Source organism: Protopterus annectens, chromosome 15.part0, assembly GCF_019279795.1.
Source record: "Protopterus annectens isolate FY-2018-M chromosome 15.part0, PAN1.0, whole genome shotgun sequence".
Lineage (NCBI taxonomy): Eukaryota > Metazoa > Chordata > Ceratodontiformes > Protopteridae > Protopterus > Protopterus annectens.
The window spans coordinates 545,410,807-545,432,954 of record NC_056749.1 but is presented as its reverse complement, the minus strand read 5'-3'; positions in this window follow the sequence as shown (position 1 = coordinate 545,432,954).

Below are 22,148 nucleotides of genomic sequence, written 5' to 3'. Positions count from 1 at the left end.
GGTGTTGGGCAAGTGTTTACTTGCCCTGGGAAAACTTAATGTTCAGCATTAAGTTTCATGATTCTCATCTCACCTTTTTGGTCTTCAGCATTGTGGAATTTCGATATTTACAAAGTAGATCCATATATATATATATATATATATATATATATATATATATATATATATATATATATATATATATATATATGTATACACACAGAGATATAGATGTATATGCAGGTTCAGGCTTAAGGGATGTGAAGTGAAAATATGCTCAGTTTTAACACTATAATCACACTGCAGGTTTTCGCATAGTTAATACATTTTCTGGTCAGGTTTACTATGGAGAGACTCGGTGTAATTTCAGCACATATTCAAGTGCATTAAAAGCCAATGGTGAGGCAGAGGATAATGTTATTAGTACTGTTGCTTTCCGTCCAGTAATGGACCAGTCCTGTGAAAATAGTTTAACCAACCTGAAGTGCAGATGCTTAGGAATGTATTCCATGTTAATGTTGATATGACACCCTGACCCCATGTGAAAATATGGGAAAAAGTGTATTGAGGATGGACGGCTGGATGTAGAGTTAACTGGACTGTGCTCAATTCAAGCTTCTTCAATAGAAACATTATTGTAGTTCATGGAGCTCTGTGATTATGCTCACATATTGTGAAAAGGGTTAACCAGTTAAAAGTGGATCTGTAGAGATAGACTTGATCTTAACAATGGTTAAGCACCCTTGCTTAAGCTCAAGTTTCTTGCTAGGCAGTAAAACCTGCCAGTAGTGGCCAGCAAACAACAGTGGCAAAATTAAAATCAAATTTCTTCCTGCAATAGTAACCTTCCCTGTATTTCTTGAGCTGTCTTTTCTGACTTTCTTACCCTAAAGTAAAACAATGTGCCATCCTGTCTTTTTGACAGCACCCACTAAGAGCTTTGCGCCTTTGAAAGCTTACAACACACTTAGTAGAGCAGATGAAGTTCCATGTACTGCAAAGAATTATAATTGAGTGTCCAATTGTAATCCTAAATTATGTGATCTGGACATGCATGCCAAGATTCAACTCTGAAACTTCACTCTAAAATGTCTTGGCATCCATGAGTTGAACATGTAAAACTGTGGTTATGATGAGGGACCTCCTCATGTTCATCGATATAGTGGAATTTGTTTATTTACAGCCAAGTGAAACAGAGCACAAGAGCACCTCATCATTTACAGCCGTATGAAAAACAGGAAAAAGAAACAAGTACAGAGAGAAAGCTACTTTTTAAATGCATCTTTTCTCTCTACTTTGATTTTTTTTTACCTCAAAGCTAGAGTATTTACAAAACAGGGCACATGCTATGTCATGTAATATTCGGTTTAGGGACAGTGGTTTGAAAAGATACTACCAAACCCAGCTCAGTAACCATTGCCCTTAAAATAATTATTGCATCATGCATATCATCGAGTGATGGGATATCAAGCAGTGGCCTTCTGCCATATTCATGTTGTTTTCTTGCTCCAAGTTCAAAAGCAAAACAGGAGAGGACTATCATATCTGCACACCTTGATACCTGTACATACTTTTTAGCAAAATTCAGTAGTGCTAAACTAAAGCACAGCTCGGCAGTCTTGTTTGTTAAAGATATGCCATTATGCATACTTACTGAAAATAGAGAACAGTTTAATTTATACTACAGTAGACTAACACAAGTAAGTTATACGTGGAAAGACTTTGGCAGACTTTGTAGCACAGTCTGTACTACACTGCACTGAGGAATTAGTTAATACAATGCAGCAGATGGTCTTAGCATAATTTACATTTCTTCTGTCTTTTTGTATCTTGGGTGTCTAGCTGAAAGATGAACACAGGTTCAGGCTCAGGCACATTATTTATATTATCTTGGCATCATGTTGGTTTATATAGTTACTCTCTTTTGTCCACAAGATGACCCAGTTTTGTTTTACATTCAAACACATGGAGAACCGATTTATTTTCTGTATAGAACTCTGCAATTTCAGGCATGCTCTCTTTTTTTTAATTTATGAACCAATTATGAACTACACAAGGCTGTGATAGCATATGCAGATTTATTAATGACCATAAGATAACCCTGAAATAGCTTTATCTGATGCATAAAATAATGCATATTCCTGGTCTGTATTCTCATTTTCAGAAGCTGTCTCCAAGTTCTGCTTAATAACCTTTGATCCTGAGGTAAAGCTATAGTTGAAACTAAAAAAAATGTGAAAACCTGTAAGCATTACATTATAAACTTGGCCAGTGATCGGCAAATTCTTGTCTTACCTTGTCTTCTTTGCTTGTAACCTGCTGAACTGTATAGAAAATGCACATTTTCTGCCACTGAATCTATTTATTAGACTTGTGTGAATGGGTGTACCTTCTTTGAAGGTTGGGTGTTGGAGCTGGCCGCTCGGCACCGTAAAAATCCACTGCCAATCATTAGCAAACCGGAGTTCCACTGTGGCGACCCCTAACTGGGAAAAGCCAAAAGACAATTTATTATAGTCTTGAACTGACTCTGAAGTTGAAAAAAAAAAGGCAGTGCCAATTACTGCCCTATGTTCGATTGGGTATGATTGTAATATTTGTTGGGATGTGGGCAGCTGTTATTCACATAAAAATGCCAGGCAATGCTCCTGAAGGAAGTAACACGTCCTATGGTATTAGGAGATGGGGACTATAAGTTATTTTCAGAGTTTATACTGGTGCTTTGTGATGCATGACAATCTCTCTGAGGTATCTAGCTTGCTGATTAGAGTTGCTTTAGACTGCATTTCTTGCATTTGGTCTTGCATATAAAAACAGTTTTTTGTTTGTTTTTTTTCCATTCGTTTAATATAGACTTGAATGCCTTTCATTAAAAAAAAAAAAAGAGTGTGGTATTTTCTGTCTATTCTGACATCAGCACCATTTACTTTCCTGTAGATACATTGTTGCATTAAATACATCAGATACAAATACATACGTCACTATCAGAATATGTAAACATAATAATGAGGTTTAAGCACACTAGATTTACATCCCCCCATTTCAAGAGCAACATGGGAAATATACATACACAAACAGAAAGATGGCAAAAATACAACTGAAGCAAATACAATGACAAGTGTGGTACAGATTACAAGGTTTTAGTGCTATTAATATCCACATGCCATGGATGCCATAAGAGATCTGACCTTATATCCAAGGATAATTTACCAACTCAGGCTTGCAAGAACAGTCACTACCATAATTCAGTAACAGCTGTAGCTGTTTTATTGTGGCAGTCTATGCACCCACTCACCACATATTCACCCCATGAAAGGAGTGTCAGATTTAATGAACAGAGAATACAACTGTTGAATCCTTTGGATTCAAACCAATACCCATCCTGCATTTGGCACCGCCTTATTTAATAGCTTACAGGAAATACATTTCTTTTGTCTTTGGGCAAAAGACATGTGATCGACAGTTCAGTTTGTACTCTATCTTCTTCCTTATAGCATTAAGGTAGGCAAGTAGTTTGCAGAGTGTCATCTTGTAAACCACATTACATTGTGGTGTGCCTTATACAATTAAAAGCAAGCCGCCTTAGAAAGAGTAAGAATGCGTTAGCATCCTGAAGTTAGCTCTGCACATCTCTCGACCACCTGATTCTTATCTTAATTTCTCAAACACCATGGCAATAAAAGCTGCATTACAAGTAAAAGCCACTACCCTCATTTCCTCTAAGTAACAAAACAGTGTTCAGATATTTAAAATGACCAAGAAACCACTTCTGAAATGCTTAATTACTCAGTCAATGTACACACTACTAAAACTTCTTTTGCCCTTAATTTTCCAGTAGCAAGTATGATAATACATACAAGGCTATATTCCTGACTCAGATATCACATTTAATGAATGTAGCCTAAAATAACTTGCTCTCAGTAAAAGGAAAACGCATACCAACAGTTTTAAAACAATCAAATTAACCCATGTTATAAATAACTATAATACAAGCAGTGTTTGAATTATGCATGGATTTACTTCTGGTTATAGTATTTACTCTTCAGCTTCATTTCAAGAGCAATGCCACATCACAGTCACTAAATTTTCAGCATGAACTGTAAGTGGAATATTTATTAGAATGTACAAAGTAAATAATAAGGTTACTATGCATTTTAGATTTTATACAAAATTAACTTCATACTGACTGAAATGGTTAAAAATTGAACAGCATTGCTAGAAAACAAACATTACAAGATGTTTCTACCAAAATAGTGAATATTCCATCCCAAACGTTCTGAAACATACAGTGATCAAAATTGTATAGGCTAGATTCATTCCAAAAGACTTGTTCTCGGTGTAGTGAAGTACTTCAGTGTAAGGCCTATGTATAAACAGGCTTATACCATTTTTGTTTTCAAGTAGAGAAGTTGCTTTGTGTTGAACTTCATGATTAGCTAACACTTGTGCTTATTTTATTGGTGAAGTGCTATATGAATTTTATAGATTAATGGCGATGACTTGAACATAAAGAGTATATTTTTGTCACACCTACATGTTTTATGGTAGCGATACACAACCCAGTTAGATTGATATGCTGGTATTCATAGTCAGTTATGCAAATGCGCTTAGGCTATCCAAGACTTCATGGATGAGCACAGCTCAGCTGCTATTCATACAGACAATTTACCCAAATGCATGATGACCTTGAAGGTGCTTATACAAACGTGTGAATACTGAGATGGAAATGAGGAATGATGTAACTCTCTGCATGCTAATGAAGAATGTTGGACATACATTATTCACACATTTGCAATTCACAGTCAAATGTTCATGCTTTTCCATGCTGGTCAAAGATGCACTATATAAAGAGAAGCCTCACCAAATCTATCAGAGTTGCAAGTGGTTAAAATGCTGTCACTTGCTGCTAGCTTTACTATTTCAATATCTGAGTTGCTTGTCTTGGCTGGACCAAGACTGGTTCTACTCAGCAGTGCACGCTGACCAAAAAGGCAAGAATACAAGCAAAGGACAACTCATGAGAACTTTGACAATCAGAAAATCCTTGTTAGGTTCAGAGTGGACAACAATATTATAAGGGTCTTAGTGGATATATTTGACCCCCATAGGGTCACTGGAATAATGCATGGAATGCCTATCCCTGTGGACACCAAGGTATGTATAGCACCTCATTATACTTGCTACAGGGACCATCCAGAGACAGACTGGAGACTCTCTGGGGATCTCACAAGCTTCTGCCTGAAGGGTACTGCAGCAGTTCCTGGTTGTACTCTTACCTCATGTGGATCCATATATCTATTTCCTAGTGTCATCTCAGGACCAAGCAAGGACTGTGTGCCTTTTATGGGCCGGCACATTTTCCTGAGATACTTGATGCAATAGATTGCACCCATGTTGCTAGTAGGGCCTCTTCTGGTCCACATAGGGAGTGGTTCTGGTACCATTCAATCATTTACCAAGTAGTTTGTGATGTCCAGCATCCTAGCAGTGTTCATGATTCCCATATCTAGCATACTAACTCACTCTACCACCTATTCTTGCCTGGCAGGATGTCCAGTGGTCATCTCGTTAGTAAATGGAAAATATTTACTTAATTATTTTTGCATTTACATAGGTATTCAAATTAATGTATTGCTGAACACCAAAGTTTTTTTTTGTCTCCCACCTTTTCTCTTTTTTTTTTTTTTTAGGTGATGCTGGATATCCATTGTAGCCATGGCTCATGACACCAGTAAGAAAGAAATACCAGTGGAGCTGCAGAGGATACGTATAACACATCCCTGTCCCAGACGCATATTGCCATCAAGAGGGTCTTTGGCCTCCTGAAGAGGCATTTTGGGTGCCTGGAAGTGCCCTTCAGTATGACCCAGCTACTGTGTACAGGATGTAGCATTCTGAATAACAAGATCATGCTTCAATCTGGTGGTGAAGTGACCCATGCTATCACTGCAATTCCAGTTCCAGTCACACTATCACTAATGATGGCCAGAAGACAGCAGTAGTAAGGGACCCCAGCCATGTGGCTGTAAGGGTAAACAGATAGTCTATAGCTATGACATTCATGTTAGTGTCTCCTTTATTGTAAAAAAAAAAAAAAAAAAACAGTATAATGTAACTTATGCATGCAGTGGAGTATGCTGTGTGGTGCATTGTCCACTGCCACCATTCATTGGACATTCTCTCTCATCTTAAAATATTTTTTTATTATCTTATTTATTTATTTACTGATATTTGATTACCAGGATAGTCCGACTAGGTAGGAGCCCATTTTCAGCAGAGTATAAATAAAAAAATGTCCACAAAAAGCCGAACAGCTGTTTATTTCAACAGAGATAAAAATACAGGTTAAGCACTTTCATGGTCTCTTCCACTTCTTCAGACCAAAGATACTTAGCAAACCAAGGTACAATATTTAAATACAATAACAACCAATCAAATCACATAATTAAAAACAAACTCAATGAGTTAATGGTCTACACTTCAGTGCTGGTTTTAAAGGAATACACTCATTCAAACCAGGCTCACAGTTAGCTCTAAAATCTGTTATCCACCTCAATTCATTAAATTCAGTTTTATTAGTAAGATCCCCTTCTCTAATATTCTCCAGTAGCAGACTCAATACTAAAAACTTCAAGAAATGTTCAGTTCCATTTTCAATTACATGTTTCGCTAGCACACTGCCTTTTTTGATTCCTAATATCATTACAGTGTTCCATTATTCTCTCCAAGTCTTTCCTATGTAGAACCCAGTGCAGCGCCTGCATTGTGCTAGGTAAACCAAATTTTTAGATTTACAGTCTGCATAAAAGATTAAAACAGATACGCTTCTGTGTTCTCTGATGTTAAATATAAAGTATGCTCCATATAAAGCTACATACTTTAGATGCACAACAAGGAAAAGTACCTTGCCTTTCTGATTTAACCCTATCCTGAGGTAAATGCCCTTGTTAACACAGGTGCTGCTTCAGGGATTTATTTTTCCTGAAAACAAATTTAAGTGTCATACCTAGTCTATCTCTAAGTTCAGCATCTGTCATAACGACAGGCCAGTTCCTTTTAACTACATCACAGATCAGATTAATGCCACTGGAAAATGTAAATGATATTCTGGGTATACTATTAAAACAAGTAGTTCGACTACATTGAACTGAATCTTCATGGGCTGAAAAATAAGGTTTTGCCATGGTCTGTCTATAACAACATACATCCTCAATTGTAGTACTGATCTCAGAAAGAGAGTAGCTTCTCTCAACAAAGTCATGTCTGAGGGACTCTAAAGAACTATCTAACATTTCATCAATGTCATGTAACCTCATAATTCTGATAACCTGGCCCCTCAGAACATTCTTATGTACATGTCTAGGGTGCATGTTGGTTTTATGTAACAAATTATTCTTTTTTGCAGGGTTGGTTATAAACACTAGTAGTTAATTGACCTAACATACTCCTACTTACTGTTACATCCAATAAATCAATACCATCATAGGAACTGTGTACACTAAATCTCAGAAAGGTAGCAGTAGCATGGAGAAAGGTGACAAACTCCATCAACTCCTGATATATTTCCTCCCATACAAGGAATACGTCCATCCACAAAACATTTATACTATTGAACATGTGCAACAAACATCTCACTAACAAAAACCTCCTCCATCTCCCAATGTGCTAGTACTACACTGGCATAAGAGTTATCACAGGCTGTACCCATGGCAACCCCAACTTTCTGATGGTAGTAACTACTGTCAAAGTAAAAAGATTATTTTCTAAAATAAGTTCTAGGAAAGAACAGATCAGCATAACTTTATTGCTTGAAAAATTTGCCTTAGTAGTCAAAAAAGTTTGAACACTTTCTATGCCTAAACCATTAGGAACCACAGTAAAAAGTGACTGAACATCCAACGTTTTTTATTTATACTTGGAACTTTTTGTGCCCTTGGTCCATCGTTCAACTTTTTGGTTCATTTTCAGCAGAGGCCTGGGGAGAAAAGCTCCACAGTACTACAAAACATTTTAAGAACAATAACTTTACAACCTTTAAAAATAATACAAAAACAACTACAGTTTAAATAATTATACCAAATTATACACAGTATATGAAAACATTGGTTAAGAACAGACACAAGTTATATGACAATGATTTAATAGTTTGAGCAGTTTAGTCAGTTTATAGAGAAATTAAAGATAAGCTAATATGATGCAAACAGGAACTGCAGTATGAAGTGAAAGAAATGTAGTCTTATGGTGCATTTAGAGAAAAGTCAAGGGAGAGAAATTGATAGAAGTAGGAAGTAAGTGAAGAAGGGAGAGTAAGGGGGTATGGCCAAGATGCTGAGCAGTTACAGCACTGTTTTTTTTAGCTCTGCTTCATTTTAACATCTTTGACAGGATTTTTACTAAAAACTCAAATAGAACATGTCAAAACTTGATGGATTTATAGTTGAACATCTGCTGAAAGATTTACTACAAAAAGTAAGTTTGAAACTCGATTGCTTTTTCCTTTCAAGAAAACTAGAAAGAATTAACGGTCTCAAAATGAGATGCTCTAAGCCAAGTGTACAGGGCAGTACTATGAACAAAATGACTTACAGCCTATGCTAAGTAACATCAGTGAGTTATCTGCAAAGATGGATTAGAAAGCAAAATGAGCAATTTGAAAGAAGAATGTAAAAACAAGTTGAAGTGCTGAGTGAATCTCAAACAACAGTCATCAAAAATCTTATGTGTGGAAGAGGCAATGTCTGATTTTGATAGAAGATTGCTTGAAAATGAGAAGAACACTGAATTTCTTCTGAAGCAAAACAACTTATTCTGGAATAAAATAGAAGACTTAGAGACCAGATCTAGAAGGAACATCATCAGGATTTATAGGATTCCTGAAAAAGAGGTGGGAGACGGTATGATTTTATTCCTTAATACCTGGCTGCCTAAAACTTTGAACCTGCCTGAAGCTTTTTTCTTTGCCATCAAAAGGGCACAGACATCACTTTCTAACTCATCTTAAAAAAAAAATCACCTTCACCAAGATCAGGATGATAAGATTTTTCTCAAGTCAGTATAAGGATTTATGGACTAATTATCCAGTTAAACTTAAAGGAAATACTATAAGATTTGACAATGACTATTCTGCAGTAGTGATGTCCAAGAGAAAAGCATGTGTGCCACTTGTTAAAAGCCTAAAGAAATATATTATTAAAGCACAAATCTTGTTTCCAGCAAAAATAACAAGTCACCTTCCTGAAGAAAAGAAGATTTTTAACACCTTGGAAGAGGCAATGGACTTTACACAGAAAACTAAAATCATAGGAAAAAAAACCCAGAAGAAATGGACTGTAATCTATCAACTTATTTGAAGATAAATGCAAAAAGGGATGGTTGTTTAATAAAAGACAAAATCAGTAAAAAACTGAAGGACAGATGAAGATGGTTATGAATTCTTATTAATTTAAATAAGCATTTGAAGAGTTATGAACAAGTGCTATGTCTTACTTTTTACAAGGTAAATCATTTCTTTCTTTCCCTGCTTCAAATGGTTACTGGTTCCCTTTTTAAAATGTTAGTTTGATTCTTTTATCTCTCTCTCTCTCTCTCTCTCTCTCTCTCTCTATATATATATATATATATATATGTATACATATATATGAAATTAAAGCCACTTATTTTTATTTAGAGTTTAAAAGGTTAAACTATTCATCTTATTAGAAGTTAATCATTATTATGATGAAACATCTTAAATGGCTCACTTTCTGATATCTTGGCATAGTTGAGTAATGTATTATTAAATATAATACAAGATGAAGCAAATAACTGATAGCATACTTGACATGCAATAGCAACCCTATAAGCAAAGTATAAAAAAATATAGCTTTTTACATATTTAAAAGTTATTACTGGAACGATAACAAATAATTACCGTAACACACACTTTTACAAGTTAAACCTGGATCACATAATTGTCATTTTTTAATGCAAGTTTATGTACCATGTCTCCTTTAAAAGATGACAGTCTTCTTTATATTAAATATCTCATACAAATAGTGCCTGCTGAATCATCAAATGTTATTTTTTTATGCACAATGGCTTTTTAGTGGTTGGAATACTTTCAGATGTTTTTTGTTGATTTTTTGGTGGTTTGAGGGAATGGTGTGTGGTGTGAAGGTGGCTTGAATTCACTTGTGGTCATTTTCAAGCCCTTGTCATGAGAACTAGCTTGAAACAACTCAGAGTCATGAAGACTTTTGTGATGCTGTGTGTTTTCTAAAATTCTAAGAACTGTCCAGGCTACTACTTCCTGTCTAAGAGTAAACAATCATAATATTTTGAATCATATGCTAAGGTGTCAATGAATACAAGTTAGATAATGAGAAAAATACAGTGAATTGCATTCTAAACCGTTGTCAGTTATTAAATAGTTCTGAAAGTTTGCAGTATACCAAAGGGATAGTTTATATATTAGCCTACAGAATGTCACTTCCTAAAAAAAGTTAGGATTGTGTTTCTCTGCTATTGTCTCTTTTTAATGATGAGAGCTTTTCTCCCCGGGCCTCTGCTGAAAAAGGCTATGTGCTCAGTCAGACTATCCCAGTCAACAAATGTCAAACAAATAAATAAAATAATGTATCAGAACAATTTATTATGGAAAGTTTGAATCTTAAAAGGAAAGAATTTTCAGATGGTTGTTCAGATGCTATTAGACATGACATTTAAGGAAAAAATAGGGCTGATTCTAACAGTAGAACTAGAGTAAAGAGTATTGACTACATAAGGGTAAATATAAATGTTCTATTATATGGTACTCTACACTACGATTACAGCTAAAATATAAAACCTAGGAATAGTACAAAACATTATTTCTTTCTGTTTGTATACTATAAGCAAATATGTATATAGTTAAATAATATAAATAGGTTCATAGGTTCATAATTAATAACTGCCCTTGCAAACCATTTTAAGCCTAGCCAATTACCCCTTGTGAGACTCAAACCCTGCACCTGGTGTTTGTTAGGCAAACACCTTAACCATTAGGCCACCCTCCCAACCCAAATACATCTCCAGGGTGGGAGGCTGGCATAGTGGTTAAGGTGTTTACCTTATAGGCACAAGGTGCAGGGTTTGATTCTCACATGGGGTAATTGGATGGGCTTGGAATGACCTGCAAGGACAGTTAGTGTGCTACTAATTTATGAACTTATGATCCTATGTACAACTTTACACACAGAAAATAAAACAGAAAAACATAAACTCATTAATAAATATGAAAATAACTGACTTCCTCCCTGTAGTAAACCAGGGAACTATGTGAGGTACAGAAAAAGATGATTATAGATATATTCAGTTTGGTCAACTTATAACAGAGATTCTGAACACCTGTTTAACTTTTCTTATTCATAATAACTCAGTGATGGTCTTTTTTAAGATGATGCATACTAAAAAATGAGACCCATTAATATGAATCAGAAGCACAAGCTAAGCTTTGTTAGTCTAATGGAGAGATTGAGAGGCAGTTTGCTGTTTTCAACAAACTAGGAATATGTTATTCCATGATAGAATGTTTCAAGGTTATACCATTTTGTTTCAAAAGTTTTGTCCATAGCTGAAGATTTCATATTGTTATATATAAAGTATGTATCCGCGGTGGTGGTGCTGTGGTAGCGTTGTAGCCTCACAGTAAGACGCTGTCCGGTTCGACTCTCAGCTACAGCGTCTTCTGCGTGGAGACATGCGTGAATGGGTGTTCCTTCGTTGAAGGTTGTGCATCAGGGCTGGCAACTCGGTATGTAAAAATCAACTGCCAATCATTAGTGGACCGGAGTTCCGCTGTGGTGACCCCTAACCGGGAAAAGCCGAAAGACACAACAACAACAATATATAAAGTCTGTAATAAGTTCTGTACATAAACGGAATTTCATTGCACCTGTGTTTTTTTCTCTCATATAAAATGTCTGATTTTAAATCTATATCTATTAATATTAATGGACTGAATAATCCATTTAAGAGGGGGGAGTCTGTTCAAATACTTGCAATTACATAAAGCTCAAATAGCATTTCTACAGAAAACACATTTAAGATGTAAATAAGCTTTCATCAAAGAATTATTTGCTTTGGAAGATTCCGTCTTTCAAGCTAAAAGAAGAGGTACCCTCATTTTATGGAAGAACTCACCAGTAATGCCTAAAGTAAAGGATACCTAATGTTGATAAAAATTATATGTTAAGCATTGTTATAATGGGAGAACTCATTGGATTCCAAGGTTGGAGCTAAAGATGCAAAAAAATTACTTGGATACTATAGTCTATAACATAAAAGGTGAGGTCATAATGGCTGGTGATTTTAATTCTATTTTATCAGACAAAGATTCCACTGAAGACAAAGTGGAGAATCATATCTTCAGCCAAACACTTACATTTTGTAAATCTAATACATTTAGAGGATATACAAGAGCAAAGGAAAACAAACTCACTTCAATTTACCTATTAATCATATAGATATGGAACCCAGACAAATACTGATACAATGTTTGTCTCAATCTGTTACTACATATCAGAGAAGTTTCAATAGTTTCATGGCCATTATCAGACCATAATGCTATAATCTTTAATATGATTTTAAAAACTGACAATCTAATACATTATAGAAGATTACCAGTGCACATTATTAAAATAAAAGGATAAGTATGTTAGAGACCAAATATTTCCTAGATATAAACATGAATGGTAAAGTAGCTGACATTGTCCTGTGGGATTCACAAAATATTTACTTAAAGAGTTACAAGCTGGTATATTAGTAAAACAAGAGAATGGAACAAATGACTGAAAGCACTACAGCCCAAAATAGATGCGCTAAAGATTAATCTAAAACCAAATGACATTGTCAGTCTGAACTTAAAAAAACTTAAATACAAAGCATGTTGAAATTCTAAATCATAAAGTTTCAATAAACTTGGGAAATCAAACTTCAGCCATATTTTGTAAACCCTTTAAGCTTGCATAAACTTGCTCTTAGAGCAAAGAAAACTAATAAACGACACTGTATTAAAGAAATTATAATACATACAAATAATAAAATGGAAATAACAGATATTAAAGGTATTCTTGAGGGCTTTAAAGTATTTTATGAAAGTATAAATAATACAGATAACCTAGATGATGATATAGCTGAAAATTTTCTAAGGGATACTATAAATAATAACATAAATTAAACACTGACGGACCACTCACTTTAACGGAAACAAAAGATGAAATAAAAAAGTTTAAAAAATTATAAGGCGCCGGGCTTAGATGGTGTTATACCAGAACTATATAAAATACTACTGGGTGATGCAGTTAAAATATTAAATAAACTCTATAAAGAAGTAAAAACAACTGCTGAAGTCCCCTGCATCATAGAAATTTTCCCTTATATCATCTATTTTAAAACAAGATAAAGCTCTTACAAAGTGTTCATCATGCAGACCCATTTCACTTTTAAATGTGGACTATAAGATGTACATGTCCATTTTAGTTAACAGGATTAATCTACTTATACCTAAACTAATTAACAATTATAAAACCCGTTTTTTTTTTAAATAGAAAGTTCTTTTATTTTTATTTGCATAGTCTATATATATATATATATATATATATATATATATATATATATATATGTATGTATTCTTATCATATTACTCTGTACTTTTCTATCATTAGTGTTGATTTAGATAAGGCTTTTGACTCAGTTAATTGGTTGTGCCTGTTTAAAACACAAGTGACAATAGAGAGTTCAGAAATCACAGGAAATGCCTTAAAACAAAACTGTAGGATAGTCAGATGCAAATATAGAAAACATCTACACTAATCTGTCTATATTCCAATCTCTAACAGAAATACTAAGATCCAAGTCTTACAGAGCAAAGCAAATGCTGGTGAGCTGTTGTCAGATTCATAACAAAATACAAAAGGCACCTCTTTCCCCCTGAGATAGTTCTTAAATTGATAATACACATTACTGCTGACGCGTCTCAGATTACATTATTCTTATCACCTCTGCTGAAGTTCCCAGGCTCTCAGAACTTAAAATGTAACATTTCTTTGTGATCTGGAGCTGCCAGGAAGTCACAAAGCAATAAAAGCCACTTCCCGTATGAAACCCAGTAATTATCTCTGTCTTAAGACAATAGAAAGAAGCTCCTAGCTCAGACATCCTGTCGCTTAGCTTGAGATCACACACAGTCAAAATGCTTTACTTAGATTATTTTCTTAGAGTTTTCAAGTTAACTCTGTATGTCCCAGTTTTCTACCATGAAAACATACATTACATAGGCATAGTGTTTATACACATTTCTGCGTTTCTCCAGCAGGGTGCACTGTGGTTAAATTTTTGAAGCTCAGCACATAACACAATTTTCTTACATTTGTGCAACAAAAGCTTGTGGATCATATTAATATTTACAATGACCTAGAATTATTTATAAAATTCTATCTAGCTAGACTGGCAGCCTCTCAGTTTATCACACTTCTCCCCCCTGAGAACTCAAGCTAGTTTTTTTTTAAGTGTCCCTTGAGAAATGTAAGAGGGTTGAGTCTATCTGAATATAGCTTACTCCATTCCCTGTCTCGACAGCCCATCTGCATTGGCATTGCTAATCCCACTGCAGTGCTGCACTGACATATCATATGCTTGCAACCCCAGGCTCCATCTTAGTAACTTGGCATTTTGCTGGCTGGCTCAATGTAACCATGTTAGGGGATTGTGATCTGTATCTACAGTGAATTTCCTTCCATACAGATAAGGCTGAAGTTTCTGCAGTGCCCACACTATGGCTAGACATTCCTTTTCTACTGCTGCATAACAGTTCTCCCTGGGTTGCAGCCTCCATCTGAGAAACCACTGGGTGCTCTTCTCCCTCTGAAGAAATCTGGTTAAGTACAGCCCCCACCCCATGGTTCGATGTATCCACCTGCACAACAAATTCTTTGCTGTACTCTAGACTGGCTAACACAGGGGGTCCCTCCCAAAGCTTCTTTAAGCTTCTGGAATGCCTGCTCACATGCTGTGGTCCACACTACCTTATCTGGCCTGTTTTTCCTTGTCAGATCTATGAAGGGAGCAGCTATGGTACTATAACTGGGAATGAACTTTCTGTAGTACCCTGCTGTCCCCAGGAATACCCTCACCTGCTTTTTGGTAACAGGCGCAGGCCATGCCTGAATGGTTTCCACTTTTTCAGGTTCTGGCCTGATCATACCACTCCACACTATGTCCCAGGTAGGAGACCTCTGCCATACCCACCTGACATTTGCTGGGCTTAATGGTCAACCCTGCCCCCCTGTAGTCTGCCCAGTACCTCCCTGACATGCTGAAGATGCTCTTGCCAGGAATGGCTGTAGATGGCAATATCATCTAGGTAAGCAAGGGCAAAATCTCCTCCTGCTAGGATATGATCTACCAACCTCTGGAAAGTCACTGGGGCATTTTTCATCCCAAAGGGCATCTTCATGAACTCATACAAGCCAAAAGTAGTCACAAAGGCTGACCTGACTAGTTGTGGGAGTCAAGGGCACATGCCAGTAACCCTTAGTAAGACCAATGGTGGTAGGATACTTAGCCTCATCCAGCTTCTCTAGAGGTTCATCTGCCCTAGGCATGAGATAAGCATCTGACTGTGTGTGACTATTTAACTTTCCTGCAGTCCACACAGAACCTGGTGCTGCCATCTTTCTTTGGCACCAGCACCACTGGGGAGGCCCAGGGACTGCTGGACTCTTGAATTATCTGTAGTTCCAACATTTTCTGTATCTCCTCCCTCAAAGTCTGTTTGACTCAATCAGGCACCCTATAAGGGGCCTGCCTAATAGGCCTTTGGGGTCCTGTAGCCACCTGATGCTGCACCAGGTGGGTGCACCCTGTTTTCCCAGTGAACATGTCCCCAAACTCCTGTAACACTGCTCGGATTACTCGAACCTGGGTAGAAGATAGCTGCTGGGACATTGCTACCCCTTCCATTGATGTCAGTCCAAGCCTCACTGAGGAGATCAGTCATCAGATCTCTCGGACTCCTCCTGAAATCCACTGCAAATACTCAGCACAGGGGCATCCCTATTCTGGTAAGGTTTCATCATGTTAATATGGTACAATTCGTGCTCCTTCCTCCTGGCTAGCAGTTCCACCATGTAGTTAACATCACTGACCTTCCTTACCACCTTGTAGGGTCCCTCCCGGGCTGCTTGCAGCTTGTTGTGTTTAACAGGAATGAGAACCATTACCTGCTGCCCTACAGCATACTTTCTAGCTTGAGCATTCCTGTCATACCAGACCTTTTTTTGCTGTTTGGCTTCTGCCAGGTTCTCCTGGGCCAAGCCCATTAGTTCCCTGAGCCTTCTCCTGAGGTTTCGGACATATGCCACAAATGAGATTCACACTCACCCTCCCACTCAGCATGAATCAGGTCTACAGGCCCCCTCACCCTATGCCCATACAACTCAAAGGGTTAAAAACCTGTTGATTCATGGGGAACCTCTCTGTAAGCAAACAGATGGTGCAAATAATGGTCCCACTCCCTCTTAAACTGGTCTGCAAATGCCAGTAGCATGGACTTCAGTGTAGAGTTTAACCTCTCAACAAGACCATTAGTCTGTGGATGGTAGGGGTGGTCTTTAGGTGCTTCACCCTACAGTACTTCTGCAGACAAGCCAGCAGGTCTGACATGAAATTTGCACCTTTGTCAGTCAGTATTTCTTTGGGGAAACCTACCTTGCTGAAAATCTCTAACAAAGTATTTGCCACCTTTCCTGCCTCAATGGAGGGCAAAGCCACTCCCTGAGGGTATCTTTTAGTATAATCTACTACCACTAGGATATAATTTTTCCCTGTGGAACTTGGGGTACTCTAAGGCCCCACAATATCCATAGCTACCCTCTGAAATGGCTCCTCAGTCACAGGCAAAGGCATCAAAGGAGCGTTCACCTTGTCTCCTGCCTTGTCTACCTTTTGGTAGTGCTCACAGGTCCTGCAGCACCCTGTTACATCTCTGGAAATCCCAGGCCAATGTAAGTTCTGCATAATACATCTCTTTGTACATTTTATGCCCATATGACCTGCAAAGGGAATATCATGGGTTATGGCTAGAAGTGCCAGATGGTAGGGTCTGGGCACTACCAACTGCTGTATTCTCTCACCCTCTAGCCCTCCCTCAGGAGTCCACTCTCTATATATTAACCCTTTGTCCCAGTATACAGATTCCCCCTTCCCTTGAGTATCAGGTTAGCTACCTGCTTCAGGCCTTGTAATGTAGGGTCTGAAAGCTGAGCCTGTTTCAACTCTCTCTCTTTGTAACCCTTTCCAGCTCCCCTTCTACAGGAAGTCTGGCATCCTCTGACAGCGGTACCTCACTGTCAGCCTGGGTACTACTACTAACCTCTGCTCTTGCAGTCACTCTGTCCAAGGAAACATCAATACCCACAAGCAGCTGTGACTCACCTTCAGTCTCATTGCTACAGGGTAGCTCCCTCCCTGAAGTAACCACCTCACCAGTTCTGGCTGCAAGTATGTATCCTGTCTGGGTCTCCCTCAGGCTAGCAGACTTGCATGCTTGTCTCTAGGCCTGACTGTGTGTAACTGCATTAACACATGGTACAGCATTACCAAAATCCTTCCCTATCAGGTCATCTGCAGGATGGTAGTTTGGTACCCCTGTTGTCTCAAGACAACCTACTATTAGCATTTTGTCATTCCCACTTACTGGCTCACTCACCGTTTGTTCCCCATCTTGCCTCCGTGGACATCTATATGCTACATGGCCCTACTGGTTGCATTCAAAACATTTAACCCTAGGTCCTGGATGTGTACCTGGACTAGTGGCTTCCCCTACTACTGTCAGATTCTGTTGGGGCAGTCTGGCCTGCCCACCATGGGTTCCCTTAGACCCATGAGCAGCACTGTGTGTCCCTTTCCTGTGAAGGAATGCCCTGCTTGCTAGGTATAGGTCTCCATTCTTCACCAACTCATCTACAGTAGAGCACTCTCCATCAGCTAACCATATCCTCATGTTCTCAGGCAAAGTGCGAAGGGCTTGTTTTCTCACCAAAACGTCTACCTGCCCTTCAAAAGTGGTGACCTGACATCCACTCACCCACCTATGAAAATAAGTGCTTAGTTCAGCAACTTTTCACACACACTTTCATCTGCCTTGCGTCTATGCTCACAAAATATTTTCCTATAAATTTCAGGTGTTAGCTTAAAAAATTCCAACAAACAATTCTTTACATTATAGTTTAAAAAGTCAACATCAGATAGTTTGGAAAGAACATTTACAGCTTTATCGTGAAGTAAGGGGGGTCAAAAACCATACCCAGAGCCTTTGGTCAACATCAAACAGTTTACATACCGTCTCAAACATATGAATGAAGCTATCAAAATTAAAAAAGAAATGTAATGACTTTTGTTGCTTCTGGGGTTCAGTTACTCCCTTCCCCATTACCTCCATGACTCTGGAAAAGAGTCAACATCTCCTTTTCATGTTGCCTCTGCCTCTCCTTCTCCTCAGCTTCTATATCCAAATGCCTGGCCTCCAACTCAAGTCTCTTTAGCTCCAGATGGATTTTTAAGTCCTCTGGTAGAAAGGTTGAGCTGTCCTTTCTCTGAGTATTGTACATCTCCACGGCCAGTCTGATCATCCTCCTGGTTGCTATTTTCTAATGCAGCTGTGACCAAAGTTGCAATCATGTCTGTTTTACTCAGGTTTCCATGCACCAGTCCTTTAGCCTGCCACATCTCAGCCAACTGGCTCCTTGTCAGCTTGCCATATTCCTCTGCTGACATGCTTGCCTGCTCTCCCTGACTAAGCTAACAAAAGAAATTAAAAAATTGTGATCTGAACTCTGAATGTTCATTGCATGGCTTGATTTAGAGTTCAAAAACACCTTCAGTGATCACTGTATACAAGCTACAGGAATTCACTATCCACATCACTACAAGCAAATGAATATGTGATGTGGCTAACTCACCACTATCAAACAATTAATATTTGATATGGATATCCCACCACTGCCAAACAATTAATATGTGATGCCAGTGCACTGGCTCTGTAATCAAGGAGCCTCAATCCTCACCACTAAGACGGGTAAGGGACATGCACATTGGGAGAATAACAAGTACACAGACAGTAAACTACAATTTCCCTTAAGAGCATACAGAGATCACAGTCAGTATGGGGCTAGTTTCTCCCTTTCTCTCCACATCCCCAATAAGACTCCCCACTGTCACAGCTATAGGATTCAGATCTCAGCTGAGTGGTCAAGCCAAAACCTTCAGCACCCTCTCTGCCCACCCAGTGCTTCAAGTCCCTGCTCAAGTAGCTGACACACACACACACTTTGAGATTTGATTTATATACAAACACTCAGACACTCCTGGGGAATGCTGGCACAGCTTCACTAGCTATGCTCCCCTTCTGCCCAGGCTATAAGGTAGTAATCACTGCCACCAACTATTCTTATTAGCTACTATAAAAGGCCCTTACCAAAGGGTGTGCAATGTTATTATTATTATCCAAATGGTAAACATGATGAACAGTAAGGCTATTGTAGTGGCTTGTACAATATCACCAAATATGTGCAAGTACGCTAAGACCTTAAATTATCTTTACACAAAATAGCCACAGTTAGAAAGTTTAAAAATATTTAATAATAAATAATAAAAGTATAAGGCAATACTCATTAATTCAACACAGTGACAATAGAGAGTTCAGAAATCACAGGAAATACTTTAAAACAACACTGTAGGACAGTCTGACAAATATAGAAAACATCTACCCTAATCTGTCTATATTCCTGTCTGTCTAAGAGAAATACTAAGATCTAAGTCTTACTTACAGAGCAAAGCAAGTGCTGGTGAGTTGTCAGATTCAGAACAAAATACAAAATGCATCTCTTTCTCCCTGAGATAGTTCTTAAATTGATAATACACATTACTGCTGACTCATCTCAGATTACATCATTCTTGTCACCTTTGCTGAAGTTCCCATGGCTCACAGAACTTAAAATGTAACATTTCTTTGTGATCTGCAGCTGCCAGGAAGTCATAGAGCAATGAAAGACACTTTACATGTGAAACCTGGTAATTATCTCTGTCTTAAGACAATAGAAAGAAGTTCCTAGCCCAGACATCATGTCTCTTAGCTTGAGATCACACACAGTCGTAAAATTCTTTATTACCTTATTTTCTTAGAGTTTGCAAGTTAACTCTGTATGTCCCAGTTTTCTACCATGAAAACATACATAACATAGGCATAGAGTTTATACACATTTCTGCTTTTTACCAGCAGAGTGCACTGTGGTTACATTTTTGAAGCTCAGCACATAACACAGTTTTCTTACATTTGTGAAGCAAGCCTGTGGATCATATTAATATTTACAATGACAGAATTATTTACAAAATTCTATCTAGCTAGGCTGGCAGCCTCTCAGTTTATGATAGCTAGTATTGAAACAATAAAGTAATTTAATTTATTGGCATCAGTTCTTAAATGGTACTGATACTAATATACGGTTGAAAATTTAAGGTCCAAATACTATCAAGATTCTGAGAATTGGCTAATTTTACAAATATTTAGAGACTCTGTGAACACAAAGGTAAATAAGTTTTTTAAACTAGATATGAAATTATTCCCCATATTATCTGAATTCTTAATAAATATCAATAATAATGCAATGAAAAATACATCATATGTCTCACAAATTTTAAAAATACTTATTTATTTTTATTTTATTTTATTTGTTTATTTATTTAACATTTGTTGACCGGGAAAGTCCGACTAGGTTCCACAGATCCTGTTTTCAGCGGAGGCCCGGGGAGAAATGCTCCAGACATTCTGGACTTAAGTTAGATTTCACATATTTAGACAATTCCTATTGGGTCTACTCTTCAAAAATTAATAATGAAGACTTCTCTGAAGAATACATGAAATGAATAAAAGCTTCAGATAAAACGACAACTTCATTATATTGGAAACATTTCAGTTGTAAATTTTTACACAGAGCTTTTCTTGCTCCTAACAAAATAACAGTTATGTATAAATCAAATAGAATTAAATGCTGGGGATGTGATTATGGAATAGCTGATTGGACACACATGATGTACGAAAGTGAAGTTATCTCCCTTTTTGTAAAGAAATTAATAACTTTATTCAAGCTCTATAGTCAAAAATATGTATTTTTAACTCTCTAGTTTTTTTAATGCTCCAGTTCCTGAGATAATGCCAAAAACCCAAGTGCCTCTTTGGTCTATTCTTGCTATAGCCAAAAAAGTAATTACTAAAAATTGGAAAAGTAAAGTTACACCCTCTAGTGCTGAATTTATTATTATGGCAAACATTGTTTGCAGTAGTGAATTGCATACTATAAAAGATGAGAAGGTCTAATGTTATACATTCATACAAATCCTGGCTTAAACTTGAAGACTAGTTTGAAAAATATTAATTGTTGATGTATAACTTTGATATACTGATCAGCTGCAGCCCTATGTAAATAGTTGCTTGTTTTATAATGGAGTTATTTATTGTTTTAAAACCAAATAAAAAAAGAAGAGAGAGTAAGGAGATGTAAGGTATGAATAAATATTTGTTCATACTTTGGGATAAAGTTTATCCTGGTGTTGAGCAAGAACAGAGCCAAATTTTGGCTAGGAAGACTTTCTGAATGGTTTTGAAGGATGGGAGAGAAGGTACTGACCTGATGGGTAGAGGTACAGAAAATGTCTAGAAGATTGTGGACAATCAGGAGATTTTGGTCATTGGATCGACTGGGACTGCGACTACTGGACAAGCAGATGGGATCCTGGAAAATTTTATAAGTGGTAAGAAGCTGTGTACAATAGTTGATGGGGTAGTTCTAACCAATTTAGGCTTTTTAGTGTTATATAAGGCTGGGCTCCAAAAGGGGGTATTTGCTGCAAATTTAGCAGCTTTGTTATGACATTGCTCAAATGTTGATGTTTGTGATGCCTGAAGGCTGACAAGCTGGCTGAGTGGGTTGATCACATAGCAGGGAGAAGGCCAGACTTCTACAGTAAAAAAAACACAACTTTTGTTTCTCAATGTTCACTATTTCATTGAGTCATATTAAAGATAAAAAGAAAACTTTAACAAGTTTGCATAACTAGAGGTTTTTCTGAGAAAGATGTGTACCTGAGAATATTAC